We start from the raw sequence: 18,102 nt of genomic DNA, 5'->3' as shown, positions 1-18,102 counted from the left end.
TAAATGTTATTTCAAGTAGCCATATATAAAATTAGAAAATCTATTTTTATTAGAAAATGGCAAGTAGACTGGATAAAAAAACCTCTACATTTTATACAAAATAGGTTTTAAAACATTAGAAAAAGCTCACCTGGGAAATGTTACTCCTCCCCCTTTCACTTATCTGGAATTAATCCATAAGCAGAGAACGAAAGTACCATTTTTGAAGTCCAAAACAATGTGCGTACTCACGAAAAACTTGCTTCTCACAAATTCTCCATAGAACTCTAATGGTAAGGAAGATTCGCGGGAAATACGATCTGAGAAATGTTCCATATGTCACATGGTTTTCATTCCTGTTCCCCCTCAGAGTTGCCGTTTCTCTCTCTAGTACATTACAGCTCTATGGGATACCATAAGCATTGCGAAATCCGACATGCGCATGATTGAAACTGTCAATTTTTGTACTGTAATGTACTATTGCAGTTTTAGGTCAATAACTTCAATTTCTGATTTCACCTAGAACAATGTGAAAATTTTAAATAAATAAAAGACAAAATGACAGCCTTACGTGCAAAGCAAGTAAAATGAACGTTTATATTATAAAAAGAATGCGTCAAAACATTTTAATTTTTCTTTGTCTCTATTGTCTTATCTTTATCTATTTTTAGATACATGGTGTAACAATATTTGGTAATAGTAAAATTATTATAATAAGTTAAAGAAAAATCAAAACCGCTAAAATTTTTGGCAACCCCCCCCCATGCTGCAGGTCTTGTGATCTCTATGGGGGTCGTGACCCACAGTTTAAGAAACTCCTCGAGTGCTTTGCCATAATCCAATAAACCTAAACCACAAGGTGAAAAGTTTTTGAAACATTGCTGTAAATCGTAAAGTGTCGGGCTTTAATAAATTATGTTTTTGTCTAGTTATATATTGCACTAGAATGCTTATAGAAGAAAAGATATCCAGAGTTATAGTCCAAGATCTCTTCGGTTGATCTTTACATTACGGTAACTGGTAGTTTGGCGACATTTTGGAGGCGATAAAGGTTACTACCTGGGACTTTGGTAATAATGTGAGCAGTACTGAGTTCCGATTACGCATTATTTTGTGTGGGGGAAATGAGAGATCATGGGATATGTCATGTGATATTAATGGACGAATTACGGTTCTTTAATCGGAAAAGGGGGGAAATCGGGAAAAAATCTGGAAATTTTGTATTTGGCTTTATTCTGTGTTGTGTGAAATAGTGTTTGTGAATTTTTGGATCCCATGGCCGTAAGTAAAGTGAATTCGAAATGGGTATTTAGTGGTATTGAAAAGGATAGTAAGAAATGTTTTTTAAGGTTGTGTGAGAGAGAAATAAACATGTTTTATTATGTTATTTATTTTACCTGGTATCTTGCTTTGAAAGATAAGTATGATTTTAAAGATTCTGAAAGAGAATGAAGAAAAGTGTATCCGCCACGTAATGAAGATTCTGAAGGAGATTAGGTAAGTTAGTATTTTTAATTATTTTTATGCATTGTTGGAAATGTAAGGTGGAAAGGAATTTGGTATTATTGGGAAAATTGTTATTAGCAATGATTTAGTTTAAAGTAATTAGGATTGTAAGGTAATTTTTATTAATTGAATGTATGTGCTCATGTATATTTTAAGTGGTGTTTTTGAATTTAATTATATTTTAATGAAATGATAGTTATTTTGTGAATTTTATACTTGTAGGAATTTGGTGTATGTTTAAGTTGAAATAAATGTGCATGGAAATAATTTAAATATTTGATAATAAATATTTGTAATGCTTCATGTATGAATTCGTTGGTGACGTGTATAATGTAATAGATGATTTAGAGGTAAAAGTTTTTGGATATTTTATTTATTTTATATGTGGAAATGTACATATTTGTAAAGGGAAATACTTTTTCGCAATCATGTAATTTCATATATGTTCTTTTTACCGGGTTTAAAGATTGAGAAAATTGTCATGTATTTTCGTGAAATTTTTTTAATTTATGAGATAAAAGCAGTGTACATGGATATAGTGAAGAGTGTGCGCAGTGCCATTTTTGTGCAATTCTGGGATGTTTTTTTAAGTAAAAATAAGTCGACGTGTACATGATTCAGTGATATTTTAATGAAATGATAGTTATTTTGTGAATTTTATGCTTGTAGGAATTTGGTTTACGTTTAAGTTGAAATAAACGTGCATGGAAATAATTTAAATATTTGATACTAAATATTTGTAATGCTTCATGTATGAATTCGTTGGTGACGTGTATAATGTAATAGATGATTTAGAGGTAAAAGTTTTTGGATATTTTATTTATTTTATATATGGAAATGTTCATATTTGTAAAGGGTAAATACTTTTTCGCGATCAGGTAATTTCATATATGTTCTTTTTACCGGGTTTAAAGATTGAGAAAATCGTCATGTATTTTCGTGAAATTTTTCGAATTTATGAGAAAAAAGCAGTGTACATGGATATAGTGAAGAGTGTGCGCAATGCCATTTTTGTGCAATTCTGGGATGTTTTTTTAAATAAAAATAAGTCAGCGTGTACATGGTTTATGTGTATGTGTTATTTTGAAAAACACGTAAGGTGTATGGTATTGTGCACTTTTTCCGAATTTTGCAGTGAATATTTGTCATGATTAAGCAGTTTTGTTTGATAAAATTTCTAGCATAAGTGTAATTCGGCTAGTAGATTGTTGGAAGAAGTATTCAGTAGATAAGAAGAAAAGAAACATGTCTTTACTTCGTGAAGACAAAATGGCGGCGGGGGAAAAAAAATAGAGGGTTGCTGTAGGGAAGTTGGTCGCCAAATTTTCGCCAAAAAATCGCCAAGTTACCGTAATGTAAAGATCAACCATCTCTTCAATTGTTAAGAATTTTTCCCCCCTCTCTTTTGGGGGTACTATTCTGTTATCAGGACAAGATCCAGAACTGTATGTATGGATGAATGTGTGTGTCCATGTATGCATGTATATGTGCAAGCAGAGATGCACGTGTATAGCGTATAACACATGCATGCATATTACATTTGTGAATCCGATCCCATTAACCCATTAGCTGCTGGTGTTGCGTTGACGCAACGGTGAAAATAAATGGGTATATAAATATAACTACCTAAGATATTTTATACCAGCAGATGATTTTGTGTGGGGAATATTATGAAGATTATTTCTGTAAAAAATATTTGCCTTCAACAATCATTTTGTTTATAATAATTAATCTCATACTTAAAGCAAAATTTTCGACCGGGTATTTTTGCTGAAAATATTTAACGAAAGAATCGCCGTCTTTATGAGTGATATATTTTTAGTCAAGGTCACCGTTTATCAGAACAGTACATCAGTCAGATGTTTATGTCAGTGATGTAGTCAGATATTTAAAAGTCGTTAATCCAGACTCATTGAGACTTCCGCGATTCCGGATTATAGATCATCAGTTTAAATCTGGTAAGATGGCATGCAGAAATTATAAAATTAAAAATATAAAACTATAATTTATGAAATAAAGAACAATTCTGATCTAAAGGGTATCAAAATTTACAAAAAAAAAAAAAAAAAAAAAAAAAAAGCTTAATTATTTGTTTACTTTATTAAACATTTCTTTCAATGTAAGTTGTTCAAGTTGCTTCATTTTATGTGATAATACTTTCTCTTTAATTCTATAAACAGACATAATTTCTTCTTCAGTTACAAAGTTCCGCTGTTCAAGTCCTATAATTGCTCTGTCGAGAATACCGACTAATTTGTCAATCGAAATTTTTTCGTTTTCAATAACCTCTGTGTCACTTTCTTCACTATCGGAAGCGAATTATAATGACGAGGAATTTGATTTAAATCATATGAAAGACGGAGTACATCGAGATGAAATTCTACATTTAGTAAGGAATTATAAGCCAAATAAAATAAAAACATCTGCCCTGAAGATAAGGATAGTGTTGACAGATCAACTTCCAATTCATTGCGTGCCACTGGGCCCCCCTCCTTGGCAGAGCAGCGTGAAATTGATAAACAGATTTCGGAATGGTTAGAGAAACAAAGGATATGCCTTTATCCATTTTTTGTAGCAATTCCACTTTTTGTTTGATGGACATCGAAACATACTTTTGCTTTGTAGATCCTTTGGGAGCTCCAGCATCGGAAATTCTATTTGACATAATCGAAAGTTCAAGCTTACTTTTATAAAATTGCTCTAACAGTCTGCAGAAAATAATAAGCCGGATCCAATTCGAAGATTAAGGAACAACGCAATCTGCAACATTAACTGAATTAGATAATTTTAGTTTAGCTTATACCGTTCGTTATACATTAAACGCGCATGCGTAAACGTATTATGCACTTGCGCACACCCATATTTGCAGCCGTAGAGGTCTTACGCATATGCGTAAACACCTGTCAATGCACCGCATGCGCAGAAAGTTTGTAGCTTTGAGGTACGGATTATAGATCATTCTGGATTATGGGTGTCCGAATTAACAACTTTTGACTGTATTTGTGTTGGGAAGGAAGGGAAAATAGGTGTTGCACTGACGCAACGTCAGCAGGAAACGCGTAGTCAGTCTCCTTTATCACTCATTCCTTTCGACGTTCTGGTTCATGCTCTGGTTCTTTAAAAATGCCTAGAATGAGGTATCTTACATTAGTTGAAGTCCTTCAAAGATTTTTTGATGAAGAAACAGATGATGATAATGTTAATAATGACCAGAATGAAACTGATATTGTTGTTCCCCCAGAAATTGCACAAGCTAGTGACAAAGAAGAAAGGAATGGCAATGTTTTATCAAATGATACTGCTGGGGAAGTTGAAAGAAATTCACGTAAGAAGTAAGTTTCAGTTTTCTAAAAGCAGTTATAGTCATACTAAAAAGTTTAAAAAGCAGAAGACTTAAATCTTGAAGTGGATAAAAAAATTAACTGTTAGTTATGTCTCAGGAAGAACATTAAGAAAGAGATAGAAGAGAAATTATAAAAGACAAAATACAAGGTGAAACTAGTGCGCAAATTTTCGATTTTCTTTTTGGTTTAGACATTTACTCTCTTCTCGTTGAACAGACAAATATATACGCTCAGCAAAAAAAAAAAAAAAAAAAAAAAAGGCCCAAAATTTATTGCATCTGAAGCCTATATGAGAAGATTTATTGGAATATTATTGCTTACAGGATATCATTCTTTACCTCAAGAAAAAATGTATTGATCTTTTGATAAGGACATTTCTGTTCCTGTTGTGCGAGAATCGATATCACGTTAGCAGTACAGGAGTATGAAGCAGAATTTGCATTTGACAATACTGATAAATTATATGAGGTGAGACCGTATCTAAACTTACTAAATATTACCACTTTTTACTACTGGAAATATAAAGTCTCTTTTAGATTTCAAACACGAGAATGCATTATTCCTTTTGCAAACTCCTATTGAGAATGTAGAATTAGCCAGAAATAGATCAGCAACAGGAAGACCTAGTAAATTCAGCATTCAAAAACCATTGCACTTTGTTATCAACGAACTTTACAATAAAATGGTAGACATTTTATTGTAAAGTTCGTTGATAACAAAAGACTTTGTTGTAAAGAGTATCATAGCCAGACTATTTACAGATGCAAAGTATTTAATGTAGCTTTACATCATGATTGTAATCAAGCTTTTCATGCTTGAATCTCTCAGTTGAAATAATCTGTATTTGTAAAAGAAATACAGTGTATATTTTAATATTAATTACAAGTAAAGTGATTTGTAGATTTATAAAACGTTATACAGCTAAAAAGTAATCCTGCACTCCATTCAAAAGAAACATCACACGAGTACAATCCTACTCATTAAACATCCGTAGTCTTATTCCGCTGACGTTGCGCGAACGCAACACTCGCTTTTTCCACAAGAAAGAGCCTTTTTTTATTTCCAATGTAAATTTATGTTATAAATGCTTAATTTAATATTTGTTGGTATTTTCATGAGAAAAGAAACATTCCTTGTAGTTTTGGTGGTTAATGGGTTAACAGAACAGTACCCCCTTTTTTTTTTCTTTTTTCATTGTTCTATATTTCAATGTATCAATTAATTTCCAATGTAATCTATAAGAATATTTTTGTCATATAATAATGGTTTTCTTTTTCTCCTCCTAAGGTTTTTTATTAAATGTGGAAGTGAGGATGTTAAGATGTAAATATTTAACAACTTGATACAAGCAGATTCCACTTTTTGTTTTGATTAATACTTCAAACTATATGGTAAGTTAATTATTATTCAAAAGGTTTTTACTTTTAAATTTGTTAAATCATAATTTAATATTTATGGCATGAGAATAATTTAATAACTGTTAAATTAATCACAAAATAGTCTTGCATTCATATTTTATACATGAATATTTTTTTCTTCTTCTTTCTTACTACATATTATTAAAAATTACTGTGTATTAGGGAAAATCATGGATCCAGGTAATATCCTGAGAAATATTGATGCTGTCATTTTATTTATTTATTATGTTTCTTTATAGGAAACTTTTATTTATTCACATACTTAGAGAGAGCTGAATAGTGATGATGTTTACGAGTTTCATCCGATCCTTTTTGTTAAATTTGTTTTGATTTGTGAACCTCTTGTTTTTGTGCAAGTCACAGTCGTACTTTACTACAGAATCATGCAAGTCTTTTTCTTTCTAAGAATTACTCTCATCTGGATTCAATTAAATGTGTTGTTAAATTTAAACAGGTGCTGGAAAAGGTCTACCTTTAAGAATTTCCTAGTATCAGCTGATGTGAAAAAAGAACTAATGTATGGCAGCTTCTAACTTTAATTGTGCTGCATTATTAAATTTAATCATTATTTTATATATTTTTTGAAGTTTTATTATCTGTATGCAATTATTTGTATTTCCAGTCTTTACTTTACCCTGTAGACTATAAAAGTGGTTACCATTAAATAATGAAAGTTGGCAGAGATTCTTTCGAAGTTATGCCAATTGTTCCTGCAACCTGCTTTGTAGAAAGTTAGTAAGGTTACTGTTATTTTGCATCAACCAGTTATTTATAATTTCAGTTATAATTACTGTACCTTCTCCTTTCCATTTCCTCACCAGAAATGTAAATAAGTTAGAGGTATTTAAGCTGGGGTTTTTGAATTGTGAAACAGAGCATGTTTCTGCCTCTTAAGGCCACATTATTTTAGTTCTGTTATCTCAGTTAGATTTCTAATTATTCAGCTTTATATTATTTGTTGCCGACATTTAAATTGGTATGCTAAGGAGCCATCTTTGATTTAAATTTGATTGCGTAATCTTTTACTACAGTCAAAAGTCGTTAATCCGGACTCGTCGGGACTTCGGCGATTCCGGATTATCGATTTTTCCGGATTATAGATCATCAGTTTAAATCTGGTAAAATGGCATGCGGAAATTATAAAATTAAAAATATGAAACCTTAATTTATGAAATAAAGAACAATTATGATTTAAAGGGTATCAAAATTTACAAAAAAAAAAAAGCTTAATATTTATTTGTTTACTTTATTAAACATTTCTTTCAATGTAAGTTGTTTAAGTTGCTTCGTTTTTTATGTTATATTACATTCTCTTTAATTCTATAAACAGACATAATTTCTTGTTCAGTTACAAAGTTCCGCTGTTCAAGTGATATAATTGCTGTGTCGAGAATACCGACTAATTTGTCAATCGAAATTTTTTCGTTTTCAATAACCTCTGTCACTTTCTTCGCTATCGGAAGCGAATTATAATGACGAGGCATTTGATTTAAATCATATCAAAGACGAAATGAAATACTACATTGAGTAAGCAATTATAAGCCAAATAAAATAAAAACATCTGCCCTTAAGATAAGGATAGTGTTGACAGATCAACTTCCAATTCAATGCTCGCCACCGCAGCGTTAAAGATAAACAAAGTTTAGATAAACTTTATCCATTTTTTGCAGCAATTCCACTTTTTGTTTAATGGACTCCGAAAGATACTTTCGCTTTGTATATCCTTTACATATTAGTAAATATATATCGGAAATTCTATTTGACATAATCGAAAGTTCAAGCTTACTTTTATAAAATTGCTCTAACAGTCTGCAAAAAATAATAATCCGGATCCAATTCGAAGATTAAGGAACAACGCAATCTGCAACATTATCTGAAATAGATAATTAGATAATTTTAGCTTAGCTTATCCCGTCCGTTATACATTAAACGCGCATTCGTAAACGTATTTTGCTCACGCGCACACGCAAATTAGCAGCGGTAAAGGTCTTACATCAAAGCGACGCATGCGCAGAAAGTTTGTAGCTTTGAGGTCCGGATTATGGGTGTTTGAATTAACGACTTTTGACTGTATAGCCTATATTTTAATTTGAATGTGACTATGATTTTAGATGCATCACCCAGGTAGTGGTTAATATCTGTGAGCACAGGAAGTGCATTCAAGTTCTGTTAAAAAAATGTCTATGTTTAGAATTTGTGGAATTAATATTTGCAGATTGACAAATTATCTACTATTTAAGTCATTGTTTAAAATAAGATGTTGAAGCGTATACGTATAATGTTTAATTTCTGCGACACCAAATTTGTGCAATATTGTGATGGTTTTTTAAGCAAAAACATCTTAAATTTGCACAAACTGACCTGATTAAGGTGGGAGACTTAAGATTTCTGACCATACAAGTAGAAATCAACCCAATTTACTAATACCTGCTAACCCAATTTACAACATATTTCTCCTGACTTTCTATTATTAAAATTTCTCGCAAATTTTATATAGCGTATGTAGTATTTTAGTGACAATGATTCTCCCCTTCCCCCGAAAAGTGATTTTGATTGCATACAGTTACAATCGGTCGTGGACACTTAACCAACACCATTTAGCCGACATGGACATTTAGCTGACAAGGACACTTAGCCAACACGGACAATTAGCCGACACGGGCACTTAGCCAACAGGACACTTCGCCAATATGCCATTAAGCCGACAATGAGTCTCGCTCTTCCCGATGCTTTTAAATTAATACTTTTACATTTCATTACTACTTTGTTCAACACATCACACTACATTCATTCCGTATAAAATCGTTTCGCTTCTCCCACTAATGAAATTTCCTTTCCCTGTCAGGAAGTAGAGTGATTCGCCTACTCCTTGCCACACTGGAACTACTTTTTTATCTAAAATGCTATTTACACTCTTACTATGCTATTTACACTACATTACTTATAAGAATGCTATTTACAGCATTCTTATTTATACTCTAAGAATGCTATTTACAGCATTCTTAGAGTGTACATATGCTATTTAGGCATCGCATATTTATTAATCTGGAATAGGGCTCTGGCACGGGAATTCGTGGCTTGCAACCACCTAACAGAAGTAGGTTTGGTTTATGTAATTATGGCAAAGCCAGAGGGCTATCTGCCTAACGGGAGGGATGCCTTCATGGAGGACTTTCTGAGGAAAAATGTCTCCTATACATGTTACACATGAGGAAGACCTCGAGAACGCCCGTGCAGCCTGTTCGTTCGTGGGATTCAAAATTCGGCCTGAACCTGCCAGTGTACAGTGACTTTACCGCTCGGCCACTGCTGGACCTAACAGAAATAGAGTGACTGTTTTACTTAATATATAACCAGTCTCTTCCAATGAAAATTGCCTTTTTAGACTAGAACTTTATAAATGCATTCAGGGAAATGGGCACCAAAAATTTCCCTATCACCATGTAGCTAAAACAGAAAGAGAAAGAATGAAAGGGGGGGGAATTTAAATTAATGAAAAGTAAAATGAAAATTTATACATTTTTACAGAAATTGAGAAAGTTACATTTTATAAGAAAAACATGAAACAATATAACATATTACATCGAAAATTGCACATTGCGACTTTCAAAACAGAGTACATAATATTATCTAGTTACATGACTGATCTAGTTAAATCTAGCATCGATAGATGGTACCACATTACGGTGACTTTTCAGGATGTCTCGCTTTGCTCCGCCCTGCTTGGTGCCCCTCCTTCTGCAGATTCCTCCGTTTCTCTTCTGAGATTTTTCCATGTCCGGAATTTCATATCAGCAACGTTTTCAATATATGAAGAGTGAAAAATGTGGTTTTTGCAGAAATGTATTCAGGTATGAATGAAATAAAACCTTAAAGAATATTTTACTTCTAAATTAAACATAATGCACCAGTTTAGGGCTATAAACATTAACCTAAGTAAGTATTTTCAGTGAGAGGCGTGGTCATTAAAATGTTACAGAATTTTTATCTCAAGTATGGTAGCATGAACAGCCCATTATAGAGGTCAATAATTTATACCTTTGCTTGTCTTAAAGATTATTTTTTTTTTATTGTTTCTAATAACAAAATAATATATATTTTGAAACTAACCCTTTATGACCATATGTTTCTATAAAAAGAATAATTCAAGGACAACAATAATTTTTATTGCATTATTCGGATTTTTCATTACAGGGAAAGGAAATTTCATTAGAAAGCATTTGGAAGAGCGAGATTGGAAAATTAATATCATTAAGTAAACAAGAAAAATTGGTACTTTTCCGTTTCGCCGGCGCAAATCTCGCCAAGCAGACTTTGTTGGCGACAACATACAGTACACACATAAAAAATGTTAATTCTAAGAATTTTTTTTTATTTTGAAGGCATAAACATTTTAATATGGTTTAAAATTTTGTAAAAAGCCAATAAATAAAGACAATAAATTTGTAAAAAGACATTAATTTAAGAATTTACTATGATTTCATGGTTCAATATCCTGATTCGCCGGTTCGTATCACGTGACCCCAAGTGATCTCATCTCACGTAAACTATGCTACTAAAATTTAATTCGCTCAGTAATTATCTACATTAATTTCAAGTTAAATCTTAATTTGGAATACAAGTTTAAATGCAAGAATTATTTCAATTCGTACGAATAGCTTACTCAGAAATTATGTAAAACCGTAGTGCTTTACCTCACTAGTGCATTCTCATTAGAATTGATGAATTTAACACTTGATTTCGCCTTCGGATGAGCGGTGTAATTGCGTTCTAATTGACTTAGAACCTAATTGACTTAGAACTAATTGACTTATTACCATGAATTGTCTTAGGGGATAAAATTTAAATATCGTGTAAAAATTCTATATTATTGTATGCCAGTATTGAAAGAAACAATCTGATAAGAAATGGCTTCAACTTGTTTTGAAACTGAGGCGTAAAAGGTTACCAGCTAAGATATTCTGTCTGGCATCAGTTAAACCATTATTGGCGACTTTATCGTTTGCGCCGGCAAAACGGAAAAGTACCGAAAAATTATTAATGATGTGAAAGTGTTCAAAGTAACCCATTTGATTAAATGAAGAAGCTTTACGGATAAATTTTGAAGATCCCAAATGTAATTAAGTGACCACCGTACTTAGTTAAAAAAATTTTTTCCTTTCGAAATTTAATTCAGATTCCCTGATGAGAAATTTTAGCGCGTTTTCAATTTGGCCACTATACACCAAACATCACGATACATATCAAACAATGCTAAATTGTCCCAATGATTAAAAGCACATATGAGATCTTTAATAATCAAAAAATAAATTTTATTGATAGGTGAAGAAATAACTTAAATATTGAACTTGTGGATAAGTCGAGAAATTTTGTAATTCATAGTAAGTTTAAATAATTATTGGGTCCGTGTCAGCTAAATGTAACTGTCGGCTTAGTGTTCTGTTAACTAAATGTCTTGACAGTTAAGTGTCCCGTAGCTAAATGTCCTGGCGGCTAACTCTGTGTGTCGGCTAAATGTCCTGTCGGTTGAGTGTCACGGACCCAGTTACGATGTGTACATTTAAATGTAACTTGTATGATTATATAATTCTCAGAATGCCAATTGAAATACTTAATAAGTAATTTTTTAGAAAGTATAAAACAAACAAAAAATTTGAATTGAAAAATTGTGTGAAGTTTTTTTTTTTTTTTTTTTTTTTTTCACAACTCTCATGAAAGAAAAGTATTTATGTATTAGTTTAATTATTTCATTTTAAAAAATTGCATCTTTACGTTTCTGAAATATTCATTAAAATTTATAAGAAACTCAGGGTAATTGCATTAAAAATTATATCTGGCTTTATAACGTTATTAACGTATGTGGTCAAAAATTTCTATTTGTGTAATAATAACAAGATTTACAATGTTCCAAGTTTAAATTTGCATACTTTCAAAAAATACGGATCTCTAAATACAGCTGATATTATAAATATTATTAAATATTTGTGATAAAATCTGCACTTAGCATTCAATAAGATTGGGAGAAAATAATAGTATTTTAATAATGCTGTTATATCAGTTGTTTTCTAATTTCATCACTGTTCAGTGATTGCTTAGTTAGACTACTTTATTAGATAACATAGTGGAACAAACTGCTTTATATAAGTAACATTGTCACTTCAAAAAGTGGCATAAAATTCACAGAATAAGTAGTGGAATTTCGGGGCCTTTACACCAACAATTTTGCAAAAATGTTTGCTTTCCAGAATTTAAAAAAAAAAAAAAAAAAAAAAAAAAGAGGCCTCAAACAAAGCAGTAACAGAAATAATCAGGGCACAACTAAGTATTATAATGTTGTTTTCTTCAAATTGAAATTACCTTCAATTAACCAAATTCTGGCTTTGATATCAGTGCCATTCTATGAGATCAAGATCTCCATTTAAATGGACGATTCATTATATTACACTGCTCAGAAAAATATAAAAACTGAAGGAGCCTACTATTTTCATTACATTATGCTTATCTAAAGTGTGAAATTTACTGAATGCAAATCTAGTGCTTCAAATTCATCATAGGGAGATTCCTTATGCTACATAACATCAGTGACATCAAGAAAATTTGAGAATATGACAGTGAATAAAGACTGCATGCTTTCTTCACGTTAGGTGCTTGTCAAAAATACACCCAAGATAGGTGGCACCATCCGTCTACTGCAAAACCGACTTCTCGTACATTAGTCTAGGAGTAAAGTGTTGTCTGTTGAAAAAAAAAAACTGACAAGTAGTCTTTCCCTGATTAACTCTCATATTATTAGCAGAGCACCACTCCTCAAGTCTCTGGAGCGCAGAGTTTAAGATTGGGTTTAAACCGTCTTGATCTTTTTTGTTAGCTCTGGCCTATACGACAAGATCATAGGCAAAAAGGTCAGTGTTTATGATTCCATCTGATTCTAAGATGTCTGGTAGGTCGTTAATAAAAATGTCAAACAGAATAGGGCTAATAACTGTGCCCTGAGGCAAACCCATTTCAACTTGTTTATATATTTTGAAGTGCTGGTGCCATCATGAATGGCACAAAAACATTGGGTCAAGAAATGTTTTAACCAAAGGAACATTTTTCTGCCAACACCGAATGTCTGAAGTTTTTGAACAGCTTTTAACCTCCAAACGTTATAAGCTGCTTGGAAATCTACGTAAACAGCCAGTACCGAATTTCATTCATCAAGCCATCTTTTTAATTGACTGGCTTAAGAATACAACTTGTTGACTTGTAGAATGGTAATTTCTAAATCCTGCTTGTTTGGAAGATATTAAGCCATTGGTTTCCAGGTACCACTTAAGATGGGAAACAATCATTCTCTCCATTATCTTTGTTAACACAGTAGTTAAAGCAGTTGGTCTATAGCTGTCCAAATCCTGCTGTGGTTTGTTCTTTTTAAGAATTGGGATCAAGATGGCCATTTTCCAGGCAGCAGGAACAGTCGAGTTGCAACTCTTATTATAAAGCTTCAGGAGGACATTCAGGATGTTTTCACCAAAATTCTTTAAAAATTCAACATGGATATTGTCTGTGCCTGGACTTTTTTTACATTTCGTTTGTCCAATAGCTTCCCACAATAGTAAAATCTCTATTAAAAGCTGAAGGTCCCCGAGAGCTGGAAGAAAATTTCTCGATAATTGTTTTCCTAAGGATATTTTGCCTCTTCATTAGATCGTTTTTAAATGCTGTCTTTTGCAATAAAATGAGTTAAAAGCATCTGCAATGACCAGATCATCCGTCAGTATTTTTGAACCTACTTTCATGGATTCTCTTCCCTGAACACTCTCTTCCTTTTTCACTCCATTCACAAAATTATAAACCTTTTTTCCGTCCTTTCTGTAATCTATATTAGTAGTGAAATTATTAAAGCATTTTTTCTTTGCCGCAATAATTTCTTTTCTAAGGATGGCTGCACCACTTCTCCATCTTTGGATGTTCTTAGGATTTTTTGTTTGTTCATCAAAGTTTCGGGATTCAACGGATATATCATTTAATTCAGTCAATCTATCATTCCAGAAAGCCTTGAGCCTTATTTGTTTACCTCTTGGTATCCACTTCTTTGCGGTTGTCAAAATTAATTCAGAAAAATAAGAGAATGCCTTGTCGATGCTCGTCTCAGGGTTTAAAAACTTAAGTGGCTGGGAAAAGTTAGTCTCAAGTTCCCAGCAAAAGTTTTCCCACTTTGCCTTCTTAAAATTCCACCTGTTTCTCACTTTTACTAAAGGGTAAGAGATTTGTAATCCAAAACTGGTCGTGATCATACGATGTCCAGAACCAGGATCATAAATGACTTCCCTTCTTGCATCCCCAGCTGAATCAGCAGTAGCTAAAATCAGATCCTTATTTAAAAAAATACACACAATTTTATGTTTTATATATAGAAAAATCTATGTACTCTTCAGTTATTGGGACTGGATTCAGAAATATATGTATGCACTTTTATATGTGTGTTTATACACTAACATACATGCATATTAAAATGCATTCATCCATTCATACATTTCTGAATTCGGTCCTGATAACAGAAGTGTACCAAATTTTGCTGCACTTGTTAAATGAATAGTGTAAGGTAGAATGGTTCTGCTTTATTTGATTACAGCAAAGCCTGCACAGGCTATCTTGTTTTTGAACAAAGCTATATGAAGCATACACTATCAACCTCATTCAAATACTAAATATTTAAGTATTTTCTGATTATCCAACCCCTAGTTTCAGCATTTTACAAAAGTGTTAGGTTTTTTTTTATGCATGTCTGGTACATATGCGACCAAAGACAGCGCATACAAATGGATTTACATATTTTATAGTTAACCGTCACTTCACTGGCAAATACTTTTTTTTTATCATGATGAATTACAATAGAATTCTGAAGTCTATGTACTTATAAGAAAGAAAGTGTTGGATTAAACAAACACAAATGCACTCAATAACATAAAATGTGATGCACCAAAAAGGAGTAATCTGACTGAATGGGGTGAAACTTCGTATGAAACTTTAAAACAGAATATGTAACCAGGTTGTTTCATCCCATTGAGACAGTATTATACTTGACTGAATGAAGTGAAACTGCATATGAAACCTTACAACAGAATATGTAAATGATTAACTTTTGGCAGCTAGTTAATGACTAGCAGAAAACATTCCAGTGATATGGTATAACTTCCATGTGAGCATTGTTCTTTCAGCCCATGTGGGTTATCCAAATACCTCACAAATGAGTTCGCGAATAGCATGAGCAGATGTCACCATTTGAGAGAGAATGTGCAATTAGGCTAAAAGAAGCAGTGTGGTAACAGAATCACTAGACATTTGGGTTAGAGAAATGCTACCATTCAATGGTGTTGGCAGGAATGGCTAAAACAAGGCCCTACAAAGCATTAAAAAGGTAGCGGTCAACCAATATCAAGGGCAGAGTGATTGTCCAATCGGTGATCACAGCCCCTGATGCATCCTTATCAGTGATCTGATGTCTACATCAGTGACTGCAATGACCACTGATAGATGACTCAGCTAATGGGGTCTGCTGTTACGGGGCCATCGCACAGACTCTCTGTTACCATTCAAAACACCAGGCACATTTACAGTGGTGCCAGGTATATTTGATCTGGAATTTCTCGGACTCGAGTTGAAATGTTTTCAGTAATGAGTTCCTCATTGAACTGAGCTCCAGTGACTAGTGATGTGTCTGGAGATGTCCATGACAATGATGGAATATTCACATGACTTATACTACTTGTATGTGTTACTGCTACACCTAGTGGCATTGCTTGAGGTGCATAATATCTATTATTGTTAGCCCAAAGGAGCAATTAGTCCAGAAGGCCTATTAATTTTATTTTGGCATTTTGCGTTCATTCACTATAAATGGTGAATTACCTTTTAAATTGTCGCCACCAAATATTAGAGACCTCTATTTAAAGAAATTAAATAATTAAGAATCTTCATGAATGTATGCAAGTTTCTCGCACTGTGAGAAAACAACAGTACCTGGAGACATTCAATTTTGAATAGCGTAGTCCTCCATTCAAACATGGGCATCTGAAAGCCGGAATTTGGAATTTCTTTTATTAATCTGTTTTCATATTTTGTCAAACATTTAAGAATTTTTTATTTACAAACTCAATCATTTCAAAGCGAGCAGTGGCAACAGTATACAAAAAAAAACATTTTTATCTCTAGCACGCAAGACTGCATTTCGGAAATTCTAAATATTCTCTTTTAAATATTTTGTGATATTGCTTTTGAATTGAATTTTATGATTTAAGAGTGAAGAACATGATAAACACACAAAATGTTCATTAAAAAAAAAAAAAAGCGCTCCTTTGGGCATAATATAAAATCTGAAAGCTTTCAAATTTTTTATTCCCTTTTTATTTATTTATTATGATTTTAATCAACCGTTTAATTAGGCAGAAAAGCAACCTTAGTTTGGCTTAGATTTTGAGTAATCCATCACTGAGGATGATGAGATAAAAGTCCCTTTTCTTTGCCCCAACCCCTAAAAAATGAAAGTTTTCAGATTTTATATCATACCCAAAGTTTTTTTGGCGGGTTCAGTTTTTGTGTGTTACCTTAAATATTCTGTTCTTCGCACTTAAACCACCTAAAATTCAATTCAACAGCAGTATCACAAAGTATTTAAAAACAGCATATCTTTAGAATATCACATAGTCTCGCATGCTGGAGATAAAAACGTTTTCTTCCGTACAGTATTGCCATTGCTTGCTTTGAAATGGTTGACTTTGTTTATAAAAAATTCGCTTAAATTTTACAAAATATGAAATAGATAATAAAACAAATTCAAAACTCAAAATTTGATGCTCATTTCCTGTCTTTTTTTGCAGTGCGAGAAACATGCATTACATTCAAGCGGATTCTTCATTATTTGATTTCTTTAAATATTATAAACTACACTCAGTGGCACAACAGCCCTAGTGGGCTGCGGCCTGCAGTCTTCCAAAATCCCCTTTCTTGACCTTTTGCCCTGGAGTGCATCAGCATATGCCTTGGCCAAGTGGTCAGCTTGTCGCAGAACCCACAGAGTTTTGTCCCCAAGCGAACTTAGTACTCAATTTATTGACCCATGATGCAAAAGCAAAGTTTAAAGTTTATAAAATTAAACATTTAGCAGCAGTAGCAATAGAAGCTCCCTAAGATTATATGTTGTGCAGACATTGAAGACAATAAAAAGTTTCAAACTTAACCAATTTATTAACAATATATAGAAAAATAAAAACACAATGAATAAATTTAAACAATATCAGTAACTTAGAAAATTATAATATAACCATCATTATCAAAATTTCATATATTAAATAGTATTTTACCTGGTCTCCAAAATACTGGCACACTGTAAAAAAAAAATCTGTAAGGTTACTAAGAAAACTCATAGAAACTGGGATGCCATGGGTTATTTGAGTAACAGAAACAGGTGTTTTCTTTGTAACATTACAAGAGTTTTGCCTGTAATGGTTACAGATCTTTTTCTTGTAATATCACAGCATATAGTTATGTAAGTAGAACATATTTTTCTCATGTAAATTCCCAAACGATATATCTGTAATGATTACAGATTATTTGCGTGTAATATTACAGCAAATAATTATGTAAAAAGAACATGTTTTTCTCATGTAAAATCTCAACAGATATATCTGTAACCGTTACAGGTTATTTGCTTGTATTATTATAGCAAGTTATCATGTGAGTAGAAGATACTTTTCTTACGTAAAATTCCAATGGTTGTATCTGTAAAGGTCTCAGATTATTTCCTTCTAATATCCCATTAAGTAATTATGTGTGTAGAATATATTTTTCATAGATAATACTAAAGGATATGT

General features: G+C 32.5%; 1 protein-coding gene across 2 annotated transcripts in view; it reads left to right on the top strand.

Annotated features, from left to right (window-relative positions):
• The window catches only part of LOC118196191 (uncharacterized), an 86,305-nt gene that overhangs the window by 1,881 nt on the left and 66,322 nt on the right, over positions 1-18,102 (top strand). For both annotated transcript variants that reach the window (XM_085821026.1, XM_085821022.1), the window contains exon 2: positions 6,117-6,220. The gene's annotated coding sequence lies outside the window, so the exon portion shown is untranslated. The remainder of the gene's footprint in view (positions 1-6,116; positions 6,221-18,102) is intronic.

The sequence above is a fragment of the Stegodyphus dumicola genome, chromosome 7 (assembly GCF_044657685.1).
Source record: "Stegodyphus dumicola isolate Sdum_Otavi_A_Nest chromosome 7, ASM4465768v1".
Lineage (NCBI taxonomy): Eukaryota > Metazoa > Arthropoda > Arachnida > Araneae > Eresidae > Stegodyphus > Stegodyphus dumicola.
The sequence above is the reverse complement of the archived record's forward strand: the minus strand, read 5'-3'. Positions and strand labels throughout refer to the sequence as shown.